Source organism: Phascolarctos cinereus, unplaced genomic scaffold, assembly GCF_003287225.1.
Source record: "Phascolarctos cinereus isolate Bilbo 61053 unplaced genomic scaffold, phaCin_HiC Scaffold_4;HRSCAF=312, whole genome shotgun sequence".
Lineage (NCBI taxonomy): Eukaryota > Metazoa > Chordata > Mammalia > Diprotodontia > Phascolarctidae > Phascolarctos > Phascolarctos cinereus.
In genome coordinates, this window is record NW_027555847.1 from 71,647,049 (window position 1) to 71,668,462 (window position 21,414).

General features: G+C 37.2%; 1 pseudogene; it reads right to left on the reverse strand.

The window, feature by feature from the left end:
• Nucleotides 1–2,446: 2,446 nt before the first annotated feature.
• Nucleotides 2,447–3,202, reverse strand: LOC110205042 (ATP synthase F(1) complex subunit delta, mitochondrial pseudogene; annotated as a pseudogene).
• Between the last annotated feature and the right edge of the window lie 18,212 nt (nt 3,203–21,414).

A 21,414-nucleotide genomic window follows, 5' to 3' on the forward strand; every position in this document is an offset into this window, starting at 1 on the left:
GGGGCTTCAAAAAGAGAGCAGCATGAACTATTGACTTAAGGGGAAAACATTTCTAACAAAAAGTGGGAGTGAAAGAAAATGTTTAAGGTATTTTACACAGGACCAAAACTATTCAATGACAGTTCTTCATAGTATCACTCATAGAGTTATATTAAGAGTTCAGAAAAAGAATCTGGAGTCCACAAAAAAAAAAAAAAAGTCGTGAGGGGTGAAATTAGGCTATTCTTCTGGGTTTCTTTATAATGTCAGATATAAAACATCTGAATGAGAAAAAATGTAAGAATAATGAAGAAATGGACCATTGAATTGTGACCAAAGTCTGAAACAAGTCCATGTGGCTTTGAATCAATTCTAAGAAGGAGAACTGGAGTTTCAAAAAGTGAAATAGGATTTAGGGACCTTCTAGCTTAACATTCTGCTTTTTTTTTTCCAAAGGAAAAATCAACTTGAGAAGAAAGTATTTTTTGGGGGGAAGAGAGTAATTTCCCCTGAAATCACGAGTGTTAATGAATCATATAAATAATGCCATCTTTATTTATAGACTCATTTTAGCATATTTTCATAGCAGTTATTAACATTTATCTTAGCTTTCTTCCTTTGATATGGAAAGAATTCCATTCAATCTGATCAACAAGTATCAATTCAATTCAACTTGGGATAGCAGGTGGCCAACCAGTACAGAAGATGTGGTTTCAAGTACTTTTTCTGATACACATTGGCTATGGGACTCTAGTCAAGGAACTTGACTTCAGTGTGCTTGATGTTTGTGTTCAATTGTTTTTCAGTCATGTCAGACTCTTTGTGACCACATTTGGAGTTTTATTATTTAAAATAATATATTTATTGAATATTTTATTTACCCAATTACGTGTAACTTTTTTTAACATTTGCTTTTTTTTATTTTTTAATTTTGAGTTCCAAATTCTCTCCCTCCTTCCTTCAGTGGTTCCCTCCCTGAGAAGGCAAGCAATTTGATATATGTTATACAGACAGTCATGGATAGAGAAACTTGCTGTAATTATTTTTCATAATTATGATTACTGTGTATTTCCTTCCATCCTATTTCCCTCTGTTAATCCTACTCTTTCTCTGTCCTTTTACCCTGTCCATCCTCAAAAGTGTTTTGCTTTTGACTACCACCTCCTCCAGTCTGCCCTATTTTCTACCATCTATGTCCGATTCTCTTATCACCTTCTCTTCCTACTTTCTATTTCTATACCCACCTGAATGTGTATGTTATTCCCATTTTGAATCAATTCTGATGATAGTAAGGTTCAAACTCCTGCCCCACCTCTACTATCTTCCCCTTAAATGTAAAAGATCTTTCATACTTCTAGTTTTGTGAGATAATTTACCTCATTCTAATCTCTCTTTCCCATTCTCCCAGTCAATTCCTTTTTCTCATCCCTTAATTTAATTTAATTAATTTTTTTAGGTATCATCCCATCATATTCAATACACACCCATGGTCTCTCTCCATGTAGACGCCTTCTAAATTCCATAATAATGATAAATGATAAAGTTCTTAGCATTTACAAGTATTATCTTCCTATTTAGGAATGTAAACATATTGAAACTCTTATTATATTTCTTTCCTATTTACCTTTTTATGCTTCTCTTGAGTATTAAATTTGAAAGTCAACTTTTCTATTTAGTTCTGTAATTCATCTCAGGAATGCTTGAAAGTCCTCTGTTTCATTGACTATCTATTTTTCCCCTGAAGGATTATGCTCAGTTTTTCTGGGGAGGTGATTCTTGGTTGTACTCCTAACTCCTTTGCCTTCTGAAATATTATGTTGCAGGCCCTACTCTTTTCATACAGAATTGCTAAATCTTGGTTTATCCTGACTGCGGCTTCATGAGATTTGAAATGATTCTTTTTGTTGGCTTGCAATATTTTCTCCTTGACCTAGGAGTTCTGGACTTTGACTATAATATTCCTTGGAATTTTTATTTTGGGATCTTCTTCAGGAAGTGACCAATAGATTCTTTCTATTTCTATTTACTGTCTGATTCTAGAATATCAGAATTTTCCTTGATAATTTCCTGAAAGGTGATGCCTAGGCTGTTTTTTTTTAGTCATGGCTTTCACATAGTTCAATAATACTTAAATTATGTCCCTTCAATTTATTTTCCAGGAAACTTCTTTTTCCAATGACACATTTCATATTTTCACCTTTTTTTATTCTTTTGATTTTATTGGTTGGATTCTTTGTGTCTCATGAAATCTTTAACTTCCGCTTGCCCAATTTTCTTTAGTGAGCTTTCTACTTCCTTTTCCATTTGGCCAATTCTGCTTTTTAAGACGTAATTCTCTTTAATGATTTTTTTTTAAATCTTTTTCTGTTTGGCCAATTCTTTTTTTTTTTAAAGAGTTCTCTTCAGTGAATTTTTGTGCCTCTTTTATCATTTGGCCCAATCTGTTTTTTTAAAGGTATTCTTTTTTTTTTTTCAAAGTCCAGAACCCTTGTGGTTTTTAATGTGGGGGTGGGGGAAAAGGGGAGTAAGAAGGGAGGCAGGGTTGGGGGGCAGGCATCCTCCTTCTTCCTATTTTCTGGTCTCCTAAGCTCAGGGAGGGGATCACCGTGGGGCAGAGCAGTCACACCATCTCTGGACGACTCCGAGGGTTTGGCTCCCCAGCTCATTATTCCAGCGCTTTCATGATGGCTTCATTGGCTTCTATCCGGATCTGAACCTCGGCCCGGGCTGCCTCATCTGACGCCCCAGACAGGTCTGAGTGGCCTTTTCCAGGTTGGATTTGGCGGCCGCCAGGTCCATGATGTCCAGAGCCACAGCTTCTTTAGCCAGCAGCTGCACCGAGGAATCTGCATTCACTGTGACAGAACCACTGCTCACAAAATACTTGGTGGTGGTGCCATCCTCGGCGTGCACGGTTACCACGCCGGGCTTCAGCACCTGCAGGGTGGGGACGTGGGCAGTGAGGATCCCAAAGGCCCCACTCTGGGTTGGGACATCCACCTGCTTCACATTGGCCTCGTTGAAATTCACCTGCGTCGGGGGAGGCAAAGGTGAAGGACATCTGGCCAAAAGCGGAGGCTGCGGCCAGGGCGGCCTCGGCGGAGGCGCGGGCCGGAGGGGCCGGGAGCCGGGCTTGGCACAGCAGGTGGAGGCCGTAGCGGCGGACAGTCCGGGTAGCGGGAGCCAAGGTATTATTTTCTTCAGTATTTTCTTTATGCCACATTTACCAAGATGTTGATTCTTTTTTTTTTAAATGATTTTCTTGCATGACTCATTTCTTTCCCCATATAAATCCTTTTTGACATCTTCCAGGAATTTTTTTTAACCCTGAAACTGAGTCACATTTTTTTTCTTTGAGGCTTCGGATGTAAGTTTTTACTTTGTTTTCTTCTTCTGAGTTTATGTTTATTTCTTCCCTATCAGCATAGTAGCTTTTTACGGTCAGGCTATTTTTGTTGTTGTTGTTGTTGTTTTCTGTTTTCTGATCTAGAACAGTGACCAGGGTCCCTGCTCTACTGGGGCCACAATTTCTGGTGTGGTAGTGATACTCGTCTCTCTAGGATTGCAGTCCATAACTGGGACCCAAATCCACATGTGGACAATGCAACAGAGTCCTGCACCCAATGTCACCGTAATGACCCACGTAATCTCTATCTGAGCAGTTATCATACCTCCTTACCATCTGCGGGCTGAAAGCTCCACAAGCCACCACTGTATCAGCTGATTCAATTGCCTCCCTGGCCTGCTGGTGTTTTTCTGGGGCCACCCTGTACTGGATTGAGCTCCGTTCATACCCCAGACCTTTCCTGCCAACCTTCTTAGCCATCTTGGGCTAGAAAATTGTTTCACTCCATTATTTTGTGGGTTCTGCTGCTCCAGAATTCTTTTTAAAGAAATATTTATTTGGGAGAGCTCATCTAAGTGCCTCCTTTGTGTCCATCATCTTGGCTGTGCCTGTTTGGGATTTTTTTGGCCAAGATAGGGGATGGAGGGGGCAGCTAGGTGGCACACTGGATAGAGCTCCAGCCTTCAAGTCAGGAGGACTTAAGTTCAAATCCAATCTCAGACATTTGACACTTACTTACTAGTTGTATGTCCTTGGGCAAGTCACTTAACCCTGATTGCTTCACAAACTTTTTTAAAAACATTAATAAAATAGATAAATAATAAAGATAGGGGAGTGGTTTACAATTTCCTTTTCCAACTCATTTTAGATTAGGAAACAGATGCAAACATTCTTAAGTAACTTGCCCAGGGTCACACAGCTAGTATGTGTCCGAGGACAGATTTTAACTCAGGAAGATTAGTCTTGTTTACTCCAGGTTCAGTATTTTATCCACTGCACCATCTGGCAGTCAAACAATGCAGCCATTGTCTAAGCCTAACAATTGCAAGAAATATGCTTAATTGTATTGGTGGAAGTTGTTTTTTTTTTCCCCTAATTGAGATTTACCTGAACCAATACAGTAACAGACAAAAAAAAAGTCAGATGCCAGGATGTATGCTAGGGGCAGGTTTTGCAAAAATAAAATTGCCCCTGCCCTCAAGAAGTTTACATTCTTGGTAATACAAATGAGTATAATTTGGGAGAGGGACAAAAGTTCTAACCAATATACTAAATGTGATCTTAGCTCTCTCTACATAGCACAGAGACAATTAAGCTGAAAGAAAAAATGAATTAAATCAGTTAATCATGTTACAGAACAAATGAAAGGTGATTTAAAATGATCACCTGCCTTATCTTACCAGTCTTTAGGCCTTTTCACCACTTTGTGGTTACATTTCCTCAATGTTTTTCTACTCTTACCCCTGTCTACACCTTTTCCCCAGCAGAATCTTGGATTATTCTGCTGCATATAATTGGTGAATTGTCGCCTTATTTTGTTGAGACCCATGTCTCTTGGCCACTTCCTGTCCATCTCTCCATCATGCAGGTGACCCATAGAGGTATTGTTTCTTTATTCCCAACCACTTTTCAAGCACCCCTTTACATGTCATCTTTTCCCATAAGAATGAAAAGTCCTGGAAGACAGGGACTGTCTTGCTTGCTTGTACTTATATCCTTAGGAATAAACACCATAAATGCTTAATAAATGTGTTGTCTCTCCTCCTGCCTGCTCCCCTTCCTGCTTTCTCTTTCTCTCTCCTTTCTACATTGCAATGTCAGGAGTACTAGATTTGTAGTCAGGAGAGTTTTAAATAATTTCTGACTCTGCTCCTTGGCACTTGTGTGAAATTGACCCTTAACTTCTATGGGCCTCACTTTTATTTTATCTCTAATGGAATACTCTTGCACTACAAGAAATGACTAAAGGTAAATTTTAGAGCAACCTGGGAAGACTTATATGAACAATGCAGAATGAAGTGAGCAGAACCAACCAGGAAAACCTCTAAAATATCGATTTATATAACAATTTGTATTGCTGGTCCTAGACGTGAGCTCAAATCCAGCATCAGATACTAGCTATGTGACCCTGGGTAAGTCACTTAACCCTGTTTGCCTCAGTTTCCTCATCTGTAAAATGAGTTGGAGAAAGAAATGGCAAATTACTCCAGTTGCTTTGTCAAGAAAACCGCAAATGAGGGCAGCTAGGTGGTGCAGTGGATAGAGTACCAGCCCTGGAGTCAGAAGGACCTGAATTCAAATCCAGCCTCAGACACTTGACACTTACTAACTGTGCGACCCTGGGCAAGTCACTTAACCCCAATTGCCTCCCCAGAAAGAATAAAAAAAGAAAACCCCAAATGAAATCAAAAAGGTCTGACACGACTGAAACAATGAACAACAAACAACAAATACTGTTTCTTAGACTAATATTTCTTTGTCTAAAAGACTTTCTGTTCCTTCATCATATGCCTTTCTACTGCCTGGGACTCCTGCCCTTCTGTTTTGTTCATCTCTGAAGACCCTTTCACCAACTGGAAACTTCTCAACTTGTAAAATTCCATACTTTCAGCATTCCAGGTTAGAAACTTCCAGTTTTCTGCTCTTCCTATGACCTCAGGAGTACGCCCTCTGATCTTTCTGGTCAAGAACCACGCCTTCTTTACGGAAAATAATTCAGTGGCTCAGGTCCAGGATGGATCTTCACATTGGAACTGATCCAGGAGTATCCCTGAGCTAAACTGAAGCAGATGCCCAGGAGATCTAAATTCTTCAACTTTTATCTTCTTGTGATGACCTAAAGACCAGAGACCCCTAAACTCCTTCCCATCATTTCTGGTTATGTTCATTTTCTGACCCTTACCAGTTCTATTTTCAAGGTGTTAGTTCTAAAACCAAAATAAGGGCCTAGCTGAAAGGTTGCCCTCATTTGTAAGGGTCAGTTTTGACTACTGTATAAAGTGAGGTTTAGAATGACTTTAATACCAATTCCTTGTTGTCCTTGCTTTCTTCTCTTTCTTTGGGTGTCTTTAGTAGTCCTGTTGCCTTCCTTTTTGACTTTGCTCAGTCTCTCCAAATAAAGATAGAAGGGTCTACTGATTTCAATAAACTATTTTTGTTCTTAGAGTGGACTCCAATAGACGTATTTCATGTTTTACTCATCTGTTATGCCCAATAGATGCCCATAGAACTGTGACAGGTGTGATAGAAACCATTGGAAAAAAAGGATAGCTTGGGCATAAACTCTGAGTAGAAGTTTCATCTAGTAAGGTTAACAGTAGAGAAAAGAAGGAACCTGAAGAAAAGGTATGAAGTTGAAGACCAGTATCATAGTCAATATATAACTTCTCACAGATTTTCTCTTAATAACCCCTTCTGTTTTCTCAAAAGTTGGGAAACTTGCCTTCCCATATGGTGCCCAGAAGGCCCTGGAAAACAAAAGTTCCTTGTATCCTGGAAATGTAAGCAATATCAAATAGCTTGGCAATTAATTATTTTCAGATCTTAAGCTTTAAGCAACAATTTTATAAAATTTTCAGTAAACGTATCGATCATTATCTTGAAAAAAATGTGAATTCTGGGGGTGGTAGAGTAAATTCATCCAGGTTTACTTAAAAAAAATGGACCTAAATCTCAGCTGATTCTATTACACCAGGGAATCCTGTTCAAGGCTTATGAGATTCCCCTGTGACTTTAAATACTCCAAATTCCTTCATGGGAAGGAAAAACAACAACAACAACAATAACAACTTCAGCAACAAAAAACAAACCTGAGTCTCATCCCACAGCTGGTTATTTTGAAAACAACTTGTTTTAGGTTGCTAAAAAGGGGTCTTAGTAACTTTGGAGCCCAGCAGCAGTCAGGATTATGCAATTGTATCAATAACTATGTAACTATTCTTAGTAAAGCTACAGAATTCCTACAGTCATAAGTTCTATTTAGAAAAAGCAGCTCTGCTGGGCTTGCACTGCATGTTGGGACCTTTGCATTTGCACTGCCTATATTTGTCAGTCAAATTTACTTCCTGTCATTTAGTTAGCCTACAGGCAGAAGGGGGGGAAGCATATGGATATGAGATCTCTTTGGATGTCTTAGGATTTTACCACTAGTAACCACTTAGTTTATTCTCTATCAACACTTCTGTTTGCCCTGTGCTATTCTACCTTATGTCTTTGATCCTAATCCTTTTAGTACTCTCCTGATGCCATTAATATGTTGACACCCTAAATAATCCTATTCATTTCAAAGAAGCTGGCGTCATATGATAAATTTCGAATCTCACATGAAATACTTCATTTCCAAGGACTAATTTGATAAATCTTGTTTACCATAATATGGAAATCAGAATAGATAAGTCTAACTTGAGGGCCTATCATTTAATTTTGTTTTATGAACTGGATTGCACTGCATAAATCAAACCCTCACATTGCTCTAATATAAAAATTATGGTTTCCCTTAAGTTTCCTTTAGAAATATCCAACCCCTGGATTTACAATCAAATAACTGAAAAATTATGTATGCCAGGGAGGAAAAAAAAAAACAAGCTGCATAACTCAAAATAGATCATCCCAATTCACCAAAAACAAAGAATATAAGACCCTTTTCTGGTTATAATTGTGCCAATGGAAATCTCTCTCTACTTTCGCAGTTTTTATTCAGGCATAACTAAGAAGATGCCTGTATGGAACTAAGGACTCAAACCTTTTAAACTAAACATTTTAATAAACATTAATTAACCAACAAAAATAATGAGGAACTATGCTAAGTCCCAGGAATACAAAGACAGATAAATAAAGGAACTTGAATTCAAAGAAGAGATCACTTATAGACTAATGGGAAGAAGAGGGGTCACATATATAGTGAGTTATCTACTCTTCCTAGATTTCTGTTATTTGCAAATTTGATAAATATGGCTCCTCTGCAATTTTCCAAGTCATTCATAAAATTGTTAAATATCACAGGGCCAAGGCCAAATCCTGAAATCATTCTCCTCCAGGGCTGCTATTTTGCCTCCCTGAGAAACCATAGCACTCCTCTATTCATTGATGACTCCTTCCCTGGTGCCACCATTTTAGGAAGGACCCAGGCCAGGCTTCACTTCATTATCACCTGTATTCTTTTCAGGGTCCACTTTCTTTGCCTTTCCTGGTGCCCACTCCCTTTTGAATACCCCTATATATGTTGTCTTACCATTACAATGTAAGCTCCTTGAGGATAACGACTTATGTGTTTGCACTTGTATTTTTAGTGCTTAGCACTAAAGTTGTTTGTTCTTCATTGTCTAAGAGGACCATGACATCAGGAAGGTGTTGCCATGGCTTGCAAGTGAATTGGATTTAAGTGAGAGAGGACTGTGCAAAGCCACTAGCCTCATTCCGTCCTCCAGAGCCATCTGGGCCCGGTGGCAAAATGCAGATCAAGTTGACTGGAGATGGCCTCCACTTGTCTAAGTGAACACTTAAATAATGTACTATCTATCTGTCTCTGTCTATATATCTACATACCTCCCTATCTCACTAGAGACCTCTTTCCAAGTTGACAATGACCCATTAGTTTCTGTCAAGTAGGATAGGTTGAATGCCTCATAAACATAGCAGCTCTTGAAAGTAATTAAAAACAGATATAATTATACTCTTTGAGTCTTTCTTTTTTCAGGATAAATAGCTCATTTCAACCAATCTTACCACATGGTATCTAATTCTCTCACCGATTCTGATTGCCCTCCTCTGAGCTTTCTCTAGCTTGGAATGTGGAATCACCTACAATATAGTATAATCCTATAAGATGCTGTTTGCCAGATTTCTAACTTAATTGCTGGAGAACAGAAGACCTTCCAAAGATATCTAAATGAAGATTGATTGAGTAGATGATATGCAAACAAAAAATGAAATTGGTTTTATTCTCCATTGCTTCTCTCTGCTTTATGAGATAATACAATCATGCATATCCTCCCTTTCTGCAAGATTTTACAAATGAGTTTATATTCTAACCCAGGATTGTCTTTGGCAGCCACCTTTTTCTGTTTGGCAAGTAAATCAGCTGGTCTCTGATTAAAACACTTTCTGGTCTTCTTGTTGGGGCAAGTTTATGTTGTTCAAAGTTCTGGATAAAATTATTATAGCCACTGTTGATGTCATTTTTGGGTCCATTCTTTATTATTTTTCAGTTATTTATTTAATACTTCAGGATTAAATTTTCTTTAACACATGCCATGTTTTTTTTTTCCTAATTGTTATTCTTCCTTGTTATTTTTGTTTACAAATATTATCACTCTCATTATCAATTCAGACCATGGCTTTGGTGAATCTAGGGTCTGGCTCTACATAGATATCTGACTCAGAGATGACTCATATCAACAACCTGTCTTTTCATGTTTATTAGAGTCTACCATATTCATTTAGCAGGGTCAGTTAACATGGGGTCTGTGAACTGTTTTTTTTTAAATATATATTTTGGCAAATGTATTAGAAAATAAATGGTTTCCTTTGTAATTTTATTGTATATGTTAAAAATATCCTGGGATTTTGTTTTCTTCTTTTTCTCATCTTTTTTTCTTTTCCTTTTTTTTGCCCCTCCATCTTGAAACAGTGAAAAATCCTTCAATTTATCTTCAACTTCCTTCTTTCCCATGGTTTCATTTACAGCAAGGATGTCATATTGTGCTTAAGTTCCTCCAGAAATAAATTATAACAGTCAAGTTAATGTTCATTGACAACTTAAAAACTATGTGATTCTTAAGATACTCTGTCATCATAACACACACACACACACACACACACACACATACACACACACAATTAGAAGAAAAGTAGATATCACAGGTGTGGGTAGGAGACAAGTTCCTCAAAAAACAAGGGATAGAAGCAATTACAAAAGATTAAACATATAATTATGATTATTTGAAATTTAAAAATTTTGCACAAAAATTAATGCATTTAAAATAGAACCTAAGTTAGATAACTGAAAAACAAAACAAAACTTTGCATCAGAGAGCTTTGAAAAGGATTGATTATCCAAGACACATGCACAACTAACAGAAATATATGAGATTTAAAGACATTCCTTAATAGATAAATGATTAAAGGATATGAACAAACAATTCTCAAAAGAAGTATTAAAAATCATATGATAGAATATTCCAAATCACTGAAAATAATAGAAATGCAAGTTGAAACAGGCCTGAGGTTCCACCCCACACCCAACATATTGACAAAAATAACAAAAGATGAAGGGAAAAGTCAGTGTTAAAGAGAGTGTAGATAAACAGGAACAATAAAGTCTTGTTGGTGAGGCTATAAATTAATATAACCATTTTGCAAATGAATTTTAAATGGTGCAAATACACTGATTAAAATGTCCATAATATTTGACCCAGAGATTCCACTGATAGGCACAAATATCTGACCAACACATTCATGGTAGCTGTGTGTATGTGTGCATGTGTGTGTGTATGTGTTTGTGTTTGTGTGCTGGTAGCAAACAATTGTAAACAGAGTAGATGTCCATCAGTTGGGGAATAGCTAAACAAGATTTGCATGAATGGAATGAAATATGACTTTGCTGTAAGCAATGACAAAAAATGATGTATTCAGAAAGGTGTTGCAATATTTGCATGAACTGATCCCAAGTCAAATCACCACGTCAATATAATCAGACAGGACACCAATCACAAAGTAAGAGTCTAAGTATAGTGGAATTAAAAAGAAAAAAAAAATTGGCCTCAAAAAAGAGATTTGAGAAGATTACAGTTCAATGATTAAATTTGGGACCTGGGGGCCCCATGAATGTTCAACATCAAAAGTTTTCTAGACTTTGATTAGATTTGTTGTTTCTGTTTTCTCCTCTTCCTATTTTTTAAAATTTGTAATAAAGGATAACTCTTTAAGAGGAGACAGAGTGATAAATAGAGGAGGTAGTGGATCTAGGCAATGTAAAAACAAAAGACAAAACTAAAAATCTATTTTTTTAAAAAATACTTTTTTTGGAGTCACATTTACCAGTACTTAAACCAGCATTGATGCAAAAATAGAAGGCCCATTGGATAGACAAACATTTTTTTTTTCCTCTGTGTTTCATGGATTGCTAAGGCTGGAGGGAGGGAGGGTGGAGACTAACAGGTTCTTACCCTACAGGTGCCATGCCTTCTTTTCTATATTTAACTGCATTAGTGCTCTGAAATTTTACTAAGATTTGTTGCCAGGGGCATTACTAAAACATTTCTACTTTGGTAGAAGTTGCCAGGTTTTTTTTTTAATTTGTTTTTTGTTGGCATAGCTTTTGAGAACAGAGGGTCACAACCAAGGCAGGATAATGCATTGAAGCAGGACTTTGTAGGGCTTTACCATACTAAGATGGTCAATGCTGAAAAACAAACAGATAAAAAGAGTGAGCCTTTGATTGATCAGTGGGACTTTTATTTTTCATTTTCAACCTATTGTCTAAACCATGTCATGGGCGTTTGGAAGTACAAGGAAATAAGTGAACTTTGCCTAAGAGCACATTAAATTGAGCATGAAAATGACTGCTGTATAGTGTGTTGCCAATCATTAGCAATTTAGAAGAACTAGAACTCCATCCTATTGCTATTGTATATTATGTCTGAAAGCTCCATAGTCCTGATGTTACAAAGATCATCAAATAAATTGTGGTAGGCATTCTTGGATATAGTAATGACATAGCCAAGATAAATTGTACGTGCCTGGGCATTAAGTCTGCAATGCAGCAAATCATTACTGTGAATACACAGATGATGTCTGCATGGATTAACTAAATTGAACTTTGTGGATGATTTCACATTTGGGTGAAACATTAAAAGAAATTAACCATATTAGGACTATTTGAGCCTGACCTAAATACAACATATAGACATAATTTGATATAAGCAAAGATGGGAGTGTCTGCCTAGTCAATATTATTGTGACTCTAATCAACAAAGTGCCGAGGAGGCAACATGGCCTAAAATCCACCTTATAGTCAGAAAAATGTGGGTTCAGAACTCAGCTCTAACATACAGTAGTATGACCCTGGACAAGTAACTTACCTTTTCAGTGTCCAACAACACTTTCAAAGAGTTAAAGTGTGTGACAATTTCACTGGTAGAGGGAATTTCCTACGTGGGTAATCTTGGACAAGTTGTTTGACCTCAGTTTCCTCATTTCTAAAATAAAGGATTTGGATTAATTGACTTCTGAGGACTTTCCTTTCTCTAGAGCTATGATCTGAAACATTGAAGGTCAATTAAAAAATTGCAATAAGTAAATAAAAATAAAGTGCTACATGTTATGACCTTGGGTAAGTCATTTATCTTCTGAGAAATTCAAAGCCATTATCTGTTGAAGAGGACAGACTACATTATTTCCAAAGCCAAAGCAACCTCTAAGATTCCATTATTCTGTCACTTTTTGTACAATTGATGAGTCTAAATCATGTAATATTTAATTTTTGCTTACTCCCTTGAGATCATTTTTGGTTACAACCCAAAACTTCATTCGCTTAATGAAATGTAAATAGTATATTGGTATGCTTTCAAATATTTTTAAATGAATTTTTACTAATTGATTTTCTAAGTAGCATAATATTTCTTAGTAACTGCCGTACTGATATTTTCCTTGTCCTAGCACATCTAGAAAGTCAGATCTATTTGAACAGTCTACAGCTGCAATATTTGTATTCAGTTCCTGGTATTGTATTTTTAAAAAGATGTTGATAATTTGGAGAATATTCAGAGCAGGAAAACTAGGAGGAAATCAACTAGCCCTTATTAAAAGTGATTAATTTGTGCCGAGTGCTATGCCAATCATCAAAGAAAGGGGGAAAAAAACTCTACTCTTAAAGAGGTCACAGCATAATGGGGGAGACAGAACATGTAAATAAGTATGTAAAAACTATCTATCTATCTATCATCTATCTATCTATCTATCTATCTATCTATCTATCTATCTATCTATCTATCTATCTATCTATCTATCTATATGTGTATACACATATACACACATACACATATATGTAGGTATATATCATGTATATTATATATATGTGTGTGTATACATATATACACATATACATACACATATACATATGTGTGCATATACATGTGTATATACATATACATGCATGTATATACACACATGTATGTACATATACATACATGTGTGTATATACATATATGTGTTTGTATATATATATGTGTATATATATGTGTGTGTGTGTGCATATATATATGTATATGTATGGAGAGAGAGAGAGAGCGAGAGAGAGACTGAGAGAGAGTTGGGAGTAATCTCAGAGGAAATGGTAAAATGTTAAGGAAAGGCCTTGAGCTAGAGAAAAAGGTAGTTGAAGGAACTGGATATGTTTAGCCCGTGGAGAAGAGAAGACCTTGAAGGAACACGTGGCCATTTTCAAGTAGTTGAAGGTCTTTCAAGCGGAGGAAACATTTGATCTATTTTGCTTGGCCACAAAGGGCAAAACTTTTTTATTAGTGTCTCCAACTCATGTTGGTTCCTAGAGAAGAGGAATAATGGGGGTGGGCGGAGTAAGAAAAAGACAAATTTAAGCTTGAAGGAAGGAAAACAACAACAGCAACAACAACAACAAGCAAAAACTTGCTCACAATTAGAGATGTTCTAAAGGGGAGTTGACTGCCTGGAAATATTACGGGTTGCTCCTACTGGGAGGTTTTTCAACCAGAGAATGGACAACTACTTGTTGGATATATCATAGCAGGGAATCCTTTTGTGTATGGCTTGGCCTAGATTACTGCTGATTTCCCTTCTGTTATTCTGTGAAATTCTGGTACTGCCTGGCCTCAGGTACATAATGAGGATTAATTGATGGAAGCTGCAATCATATAATTTTATCTGTGCTATGACGAATAATTTCCTAACAGGGAGAGGTAACCTCAAGTGGAATGTGCTTCCTAGGAAGGGAAACAACTCCCCAACATTTGAGGTCATTAAGCAAAGATGATTAATAGTTGAGTATACTACAAAGGAGATTGTGTGTGTGTGTGTGTGTGTGTGTGTGTGTGTGTGTGAGAGAGAGAGAGAGAGAGAGAGAGAGAGAGAGAGAGAGAGAGAGAGAGAGAGAGAGAGAGATATGATTTGGAAGAGAAGGCCTTAGCAGGTCCTTCCAATTCTGAAATTCTGTGATGCAGTAATGAAACATGCACCAGTGAAATATCATGACTTCTGTATTTTGGGCCATTTTTATAACTTGGGTATATTGCGTGACTCCACTAAATGTGTCAGTGAAGTAGCCAAAAAATGATACAACAGTAAAGAGGTCAACCCAATGGTTACTTACAGTCAATTTTTCATTCCGTTTCTAGAATAGATACCAAGTCCTTACTATGTCAGGCTTTGCCACAGAATTTTAACATCAACATATGCTAATAGTCAACCCCTCAAAATTTGAAATATGTATATTTGTACATTGTGTATCGAGATATGTATGTGTACATTCATGAATATACAGTTAAGAGATTTGAATTTTAATCCATATTCTATTACTGGCGTTAAGACTCTTGGACAAGTCACAACACTGCTTCTTAGACTCAGTTTCATCAGCTGGACTGGATAATATTTGTACTACTTACCTCATATCTTTGTTATTAGGACAATGCTTAATAAACTTAAATTGCTATAAATGTTTCAAGCTAGTAGCTGTTATTGTTTTTTTTTTTCTTATGATATGTAGGTAGGGCAGAATATGTATAAAAAAGGCTAAACATTGCAGCATCCCTCTCTGGGACAACTCCTTCAACCCTCCCTCCATGCTGGCAAATTTAATTTTCTTACAGGCGAATGTCATCTCAGTTCTAGAGGTCACCAGCTCAGTTCTAGATGGCTACCAACACTGTAGCTCAGTGGCCTCACTAGCGTTTTCACATTTAACAATGAGCCAACAGAACCAGCTCTTAGAAAAGACATTTACTCAAATAGAAAAGCAAGAAGAGTAGTTACAAAGCTCCTCACCCCAATCTGTAGCACCTTCTTAAGAGAAACAGAGTCTTAGGGTATGGGCTGGTAGTGGGGTAACCATAAACTTAATGTACAGTGTTAGTGAAGCATACTTATAGAGAGCATATGTGGCCAATCAACTGAAACTCTAGAAAAAACGACTTCTATGTCTTTTCTCTCTCTGGAGAGTTCTCGTGAAACTCACTGTGGGAGTCTGGCATCAGACATGGATAGGTCACTCAGCTGCTAGGCTAGGAGGGCTTTTTTCTGCACAGAATCTCTGTTGGATCGGTGAATCTGCTAGATTTCGTGGAATTGATCTTTTAGGTGCAATTGTAGTTTCAGTAGCTTTGGTATGAGGCTCAACTGGGTACTACTCTGCTTTTTCAGCTTATGTGCTACTGTATCGCTTCAGAAAGGAGAGAGACCCCTTAGCCTGGGATTAGAATAAGTGCCTCTAGTTCTGTTCCCCCATGACATTGGCTCAGAGGTTTGTCACATCCCAGATAGAAGGCAGGAAAAGCATTTAATAATTCTTTCTGGTTTAGAACTGGGTTGCCTTTCTGTCAGAGCGCAACCTAGCTTATGGTGAGCATCCAGTAATTTCCGAAATTGGTCCTCTGCAAATGAGAGGGTTGAGAAAAAAAAAAAAGGCATGGAGGTCAGTCTGTGCTCAGGGGGCAAGTTCCTTACCCTAGTTGGTTTTTTCATATGCATTTGAGCTATTCAACGCTCTCAGGTCCTCTTAACCTAAATAAAGGTGAGCCCTTATTTTTCATTGTCTCTGTCTTTGTCCCATATAACCTCCAAAAAAGTATGCTCTTATATTAGTTATGTGAATGCTTGTGTTGGCAGGTAGGTGGCACAGTGGATAGAGGATGGGACTTGGAGTTAAAAAGATATCAGTTCAAATATGAATTCAAACATTATTTCTGTGCTTCTGGGTAAGTTACTTAACTTCTGTTTGCCTCAGCTTCATCATTTACAAAAGGGGGATGATAGTAGCACTCATATCCCAGGATTGTAGTGCAGATAAAATGAGTTAATATTTGTAAAATACTTTGCAATCCTTAAAACACTGGTCATTATAGAAATAAAGATGTAGATATAATGTGCATGCATATAAACATGTAGACACATCTTTGTTGACAAGTATGTATACATATACGTAGACATATGTATGAATTTGAGTGTGTTGTGCATACATACATACATACACCAACATATAATGTCCATGATGAAAGTAAATTCAGAAATATAGTTTAGTTCAAAGGTAGAACTGTCACATCCCCCAAAACTCTGGGACTTAATATCTATTTAATGCTCTATTAAATGGGAAAAATGAAGACAAGAAGAACTTACAGGTGGATTTTGTGAAGATTACTAAGAGGCTTCATGAGGAGTTATTTTGGTTTCTTGGGAGAAAGTATAGTTTTTAGCATTTCAGTTCACAGTTTGGAAAGCAAAACATCCCTATTGCCCAGATATTATATTTCTATTCGGCAATGAAGTCATTAATTTTTGAACTAGTACATATAATATTAGTAGAAATTACCAAACTCTTAGATTTTTTTTTGTAATATTTTATCTTTCACCAGGAGCAAAGCATATAACAGAAATCATTGCAATCATGATGACCTGGTCTTTCACCTCCACTGCTCAGGGAACAATATTTCAAATGTTTCATTCACAGGATAGTTTGGAAATAAAACAGCAATGCCAAAGTCAGTGCTTGAGAAAGTCATCGGGCATGTCATGTCATATGACCAACATACCACATCAGATAACAGAGATGCTATGTTATGTGATGGAATGGTATATAACATGCTACCTCATGTGGTGTATACTTCACTTCTCATGACAGAACACTATTACATGCAATACATCATGTGAATCATGCTGTATCATGTCACTGGTATGCTTCACCATGGGATGAAAGTAATATGTCTTATGACAAATATTATACCAGGTGGCAGGTGCACTTCATCATATGATGTAAAGACATGGCATGTGATAGAAAGATATGACATGTGTCAGGTACATGATGTCATGTGGTGGGCACATTTCATCAGGTGACAAAATGCTACATCAGGCTATAGACATGTGGCAAGCATGTCACACAACATGCTATGTCATGTGACAGACACAGTTGTCTCCCTTGTGGAAATCTCAAACTACCTCTTCGGTACTTTTCTAGATACCTTCTCACTCTATCATCACGCTTTCTTCTCCTACCTATAATTTGACAAGCTTAGTCCTTCTCTCCCATGTAGCCCCTGTCATTTGCTTTCACTCAGTGATTCCTAGGGCTTCTAATATTTGCTATAAGGATCTAGTCTACTTCAGTCTGCTAACCCAGACGTCAATAATACTAATTCTTCAAAAAAATGTAGTATGTCTGAGTCTAGATTTGAACTCAGTTCTTTATTCACTGTGTCACCCAGCCAGCTACTTGTGTTTTGTTGAGAAAGAGATTTCTTAAAATTAGACATAACTTTCTAAAAATCTCAGCAATCTTAAATATTAACTTGTGCAGTATAATGAAGCACATATAAGTAGATTGTTTCCCTTAACTTCATGGTAAAGTTGGGTTGTGCTCGAGGGATGGAGGTAGCACTACCCCAACTTTAAGCCTTTCTTGATGCTGTTTTCAGAGCTAGCTTTGGAGTCTATAGGTTTTTGGTGTTTCCAAGGTGGTATGACCTAGGTAGAGGTGCGGTCACTGCTCTTCTGGCCTGTGCTCTGCTCTCCTGTAGCCACCAGTGCTAGCACTCCTCCTGGACCTGGGACTGTGACCACGTCCCCTGTTCTCCTGCAGCTGTAATTGCTAGTGCTTGCCTCTGTCTTGGAATTGAGAGCAGGGTCCTTAATCCCCCATGAGCAACCACAGGTACTCCTCTCTGTCCTGGAACCACAACCCAGGCCCCTGCTTCCCTGCAGCTGTAAGTGCTATTGTTCCTTTTGGCCCTGAGACTGTGACCCAGAACTGCCTATGGTCAATGCAACAGGGTCCTGAACCCAGAGCCAGCAGAGTCCCCTGCACTCTCTTTCCTACCAGTTACTTGACCTTATCACTGTCCATGGACTGAGAACTCCAGAAACTGCTGCTGCTGCCAAATATAGCTATGTCCAAGGCCAGCTACTAATGGGAGTTTTTTGGAGTGGGATTTGGGAGAGCTTGGCTGATTTTTTTTTTCTATTGCACCATCTTGGTTCCACCCCAGTTCCATTGCCTATTATTTTCAAAACATCTGGTCCATTGACCAAGTAAATACTTTTTTTAATGGCATTGGGGAGGCACCACCAGCATTGGAGATTTGAGACAACATTGGGTGTGTTTTCATTTTGAAGAATGTAGGTCTGACAAAGAAATTGTAAGGCAAGTTTCATTTGTGATCATAGAGGATGGAATACAGTCTCAAGGTATAATTGAGAAAGTGAGATATAGCCTGTTCACTGAATTTTGTCAGTAGGTTAGCTAGTGGAAAGAAAGATTGGTGTTTAATAAATACTTGTGTTCATGCAGAGTTATTCCTTAGATACCTGAATATTATGGGAAATGAAACGAGAAGAATTCATATGTATTTTCCAAAGCAACTCAATATTAAAAACTATTTGGTGCTTCTGAAATGTGAGACTTTGCTATCCTTAGAAATATGTGGTCCTTATTCTTAGGGTATATTTTGAACATTTAAATTAAAAAACGCATATACATCTCTGCTTTTCTTTGCCAGATTATCATAATTCCTTTGAGCTAGGGAAAAGACAAGTCACTTTCCAGTCTTCTTATATCCTACTTTTCTCAGTTTACAGATAAAGAGCTGTTTCTCTAAAGAACTACATAGGAATCATATCATTTAACCAAGGTCATTGAATAGATTTTGTTTTTGTTGGGAAGGCAAGTGACTGTGGAGGGAAGTTGGTTTCATTTCAGTGTGAATGTGTCATAGTGCTAAATTTGGAGTCTGGAAGAACCAGGTTTCAAATTTAGATTTTCACATTTAAATGACTGTGTGACCACGTACAAGTTACTTTATATCTTTGAACTTCAGATTTCCTCATTTGTAAGAGAAAGGAGAAGTACTAAGTGGCCTCAAAGGTCCCTTCCAGCTTTAAAATCTACGATCCTGTGATCTACTCAGTGTGGAAACTCTCAGCACTGAAGAAAATCTTCAATTCTATAATTTATAAGTTTGAGAAGTTGCCTAGAACACTGAAGAATTAAATGGCTTGCCTATAGTGCAGAGTCAATATATAGGAAAGACAGAATTTGAATCATATACTCCATTTCCAATTTCTATTGTGTTTCAGCTGGGTGCCCTCAACCTAGAATACACTCCCATCTCACCTCTACCTCACTGAATTCCTCTCTTCTTTCAAGATGGAGCTCAAGCTACACTTTTTCAATAAAGCCTTTCCCGAGTTCTCCAACTACTACTACTACTTTCTCTTCTGAATTACCTTATATCTTTAATTCCTTTTAAGTATTTTGTATTTATTCTTTATATATGTGTTCTGTCAATACTTATATACACACATTGTCTCTACAAAATATAAGCTTCATGAGTATAGGGATTATTTCATTCTTTGCATTTGTAGCCATTCAAACTAGAATAGTGTCAGACTTGGAGGAGTAGCGTTTGTTGTATGTAGGTCAGGCTGGTTAGTTAATAGAGAAGAGAGGGTGTCTCACTTTATTGCTGCCCTGAGGAATATGAGTTCCAGTCTAAGGAAAGTTCAGGTCAGAAGTTTTAACGGAATCCCATTGCTCTACAGGGTCACCTTTCTAATACAGCATTGTTTATTGTTAATAGTGACATCAGAGGCAGAGGAAAGGAGAATGTCATGATTTGATATGCTTTTAACTGTAGAAATTAAGTCTTTTTAAAAATAATTCTAAGTCAAGTTATATTATTGCATTCTATGATGCATGAAGTTTCCATTATATTGTAAGGACAAGTCTGATTCACTGGACTAGCCTGAGTTAGGTCTGGCCAATAATTCCCTGGTACATAGTATATGTTTAAAAAATTCTTGTGAGTCAGCCAATCATAATCATTTATCAAGCATCTACAATGTGGCAGGCACTGGGAATACAAAGAAGGTAAAAGACAGTATTTGACCTGAGATTACACTCTAATAGGAGAGACAACATGCAAACAACCAAGTACAAACAAGGTATATACAGGTTCAGTTGTTAATAATCAGTAGAGGAAAAACAATACAATTAAGAGGAACTGGTCAAAGCTTCTTATAGAAAGTGGGAATTTATCTAGAACTTGAAAAAAGGCAGAGAAGCTAGGAGGAAGAGATAAAGAGGGGGAGCATTCTATGCATAGGAAATAGTGAAATAAATGCCCAGAGTCAGGAGATGGACTGTCTTATGTAAGAAGTAGCAAGGGGGCCTATCAGTATCGCTGGCCTGTCTTTAATCTATGTTTAACATTAAGAGTATACCTCTTCATAGTTATCAGAACATACATATCTATAAAATCCATGTATGTATATATGTATGTATACATATATAACATACTATTATTACTGTTGTTGTTGTTATTATCATCTTCATAACAACCCTGTAAAACATTTTAACCCCAATTTACAGATAAGGAAATAGACTCATTGATTTCCCCAGGGTCCCACAATGATGGGCAAAGGAGGAATTTGATACTTTGAACTTGAACTGTGGTCTCCTGATTCCAAGTTCAATACTTCTTTTCCTCTAGGCAAAATACTTCTAGTTTAAAATGGCAAGCTATAGTCAAGTTACAAGAACTGTTTTTCTCTGGTTATTTATATAAATCTATTCTCCCCTCCAACTAAACTTGTCTATATATGACACACAAATTGAAAGAACAACCCATTCCAGGTTGAATATTAAAATATTTTCAAATGTGATGGCTTTTAGTCTGTGACTATTTCTATATTCCCTAACTTGTATGACTGTTCAAACTGATTTGACAGGTCATATTCAGTTTCACATGAAGCAATTATTTGACTTACTTGATCTTCAAGTCAAAACCATTTGATATAACCTTTTTTGTTTAGTCATTTTCTGTCATGTCCAACTCATCATGACACAAATATCC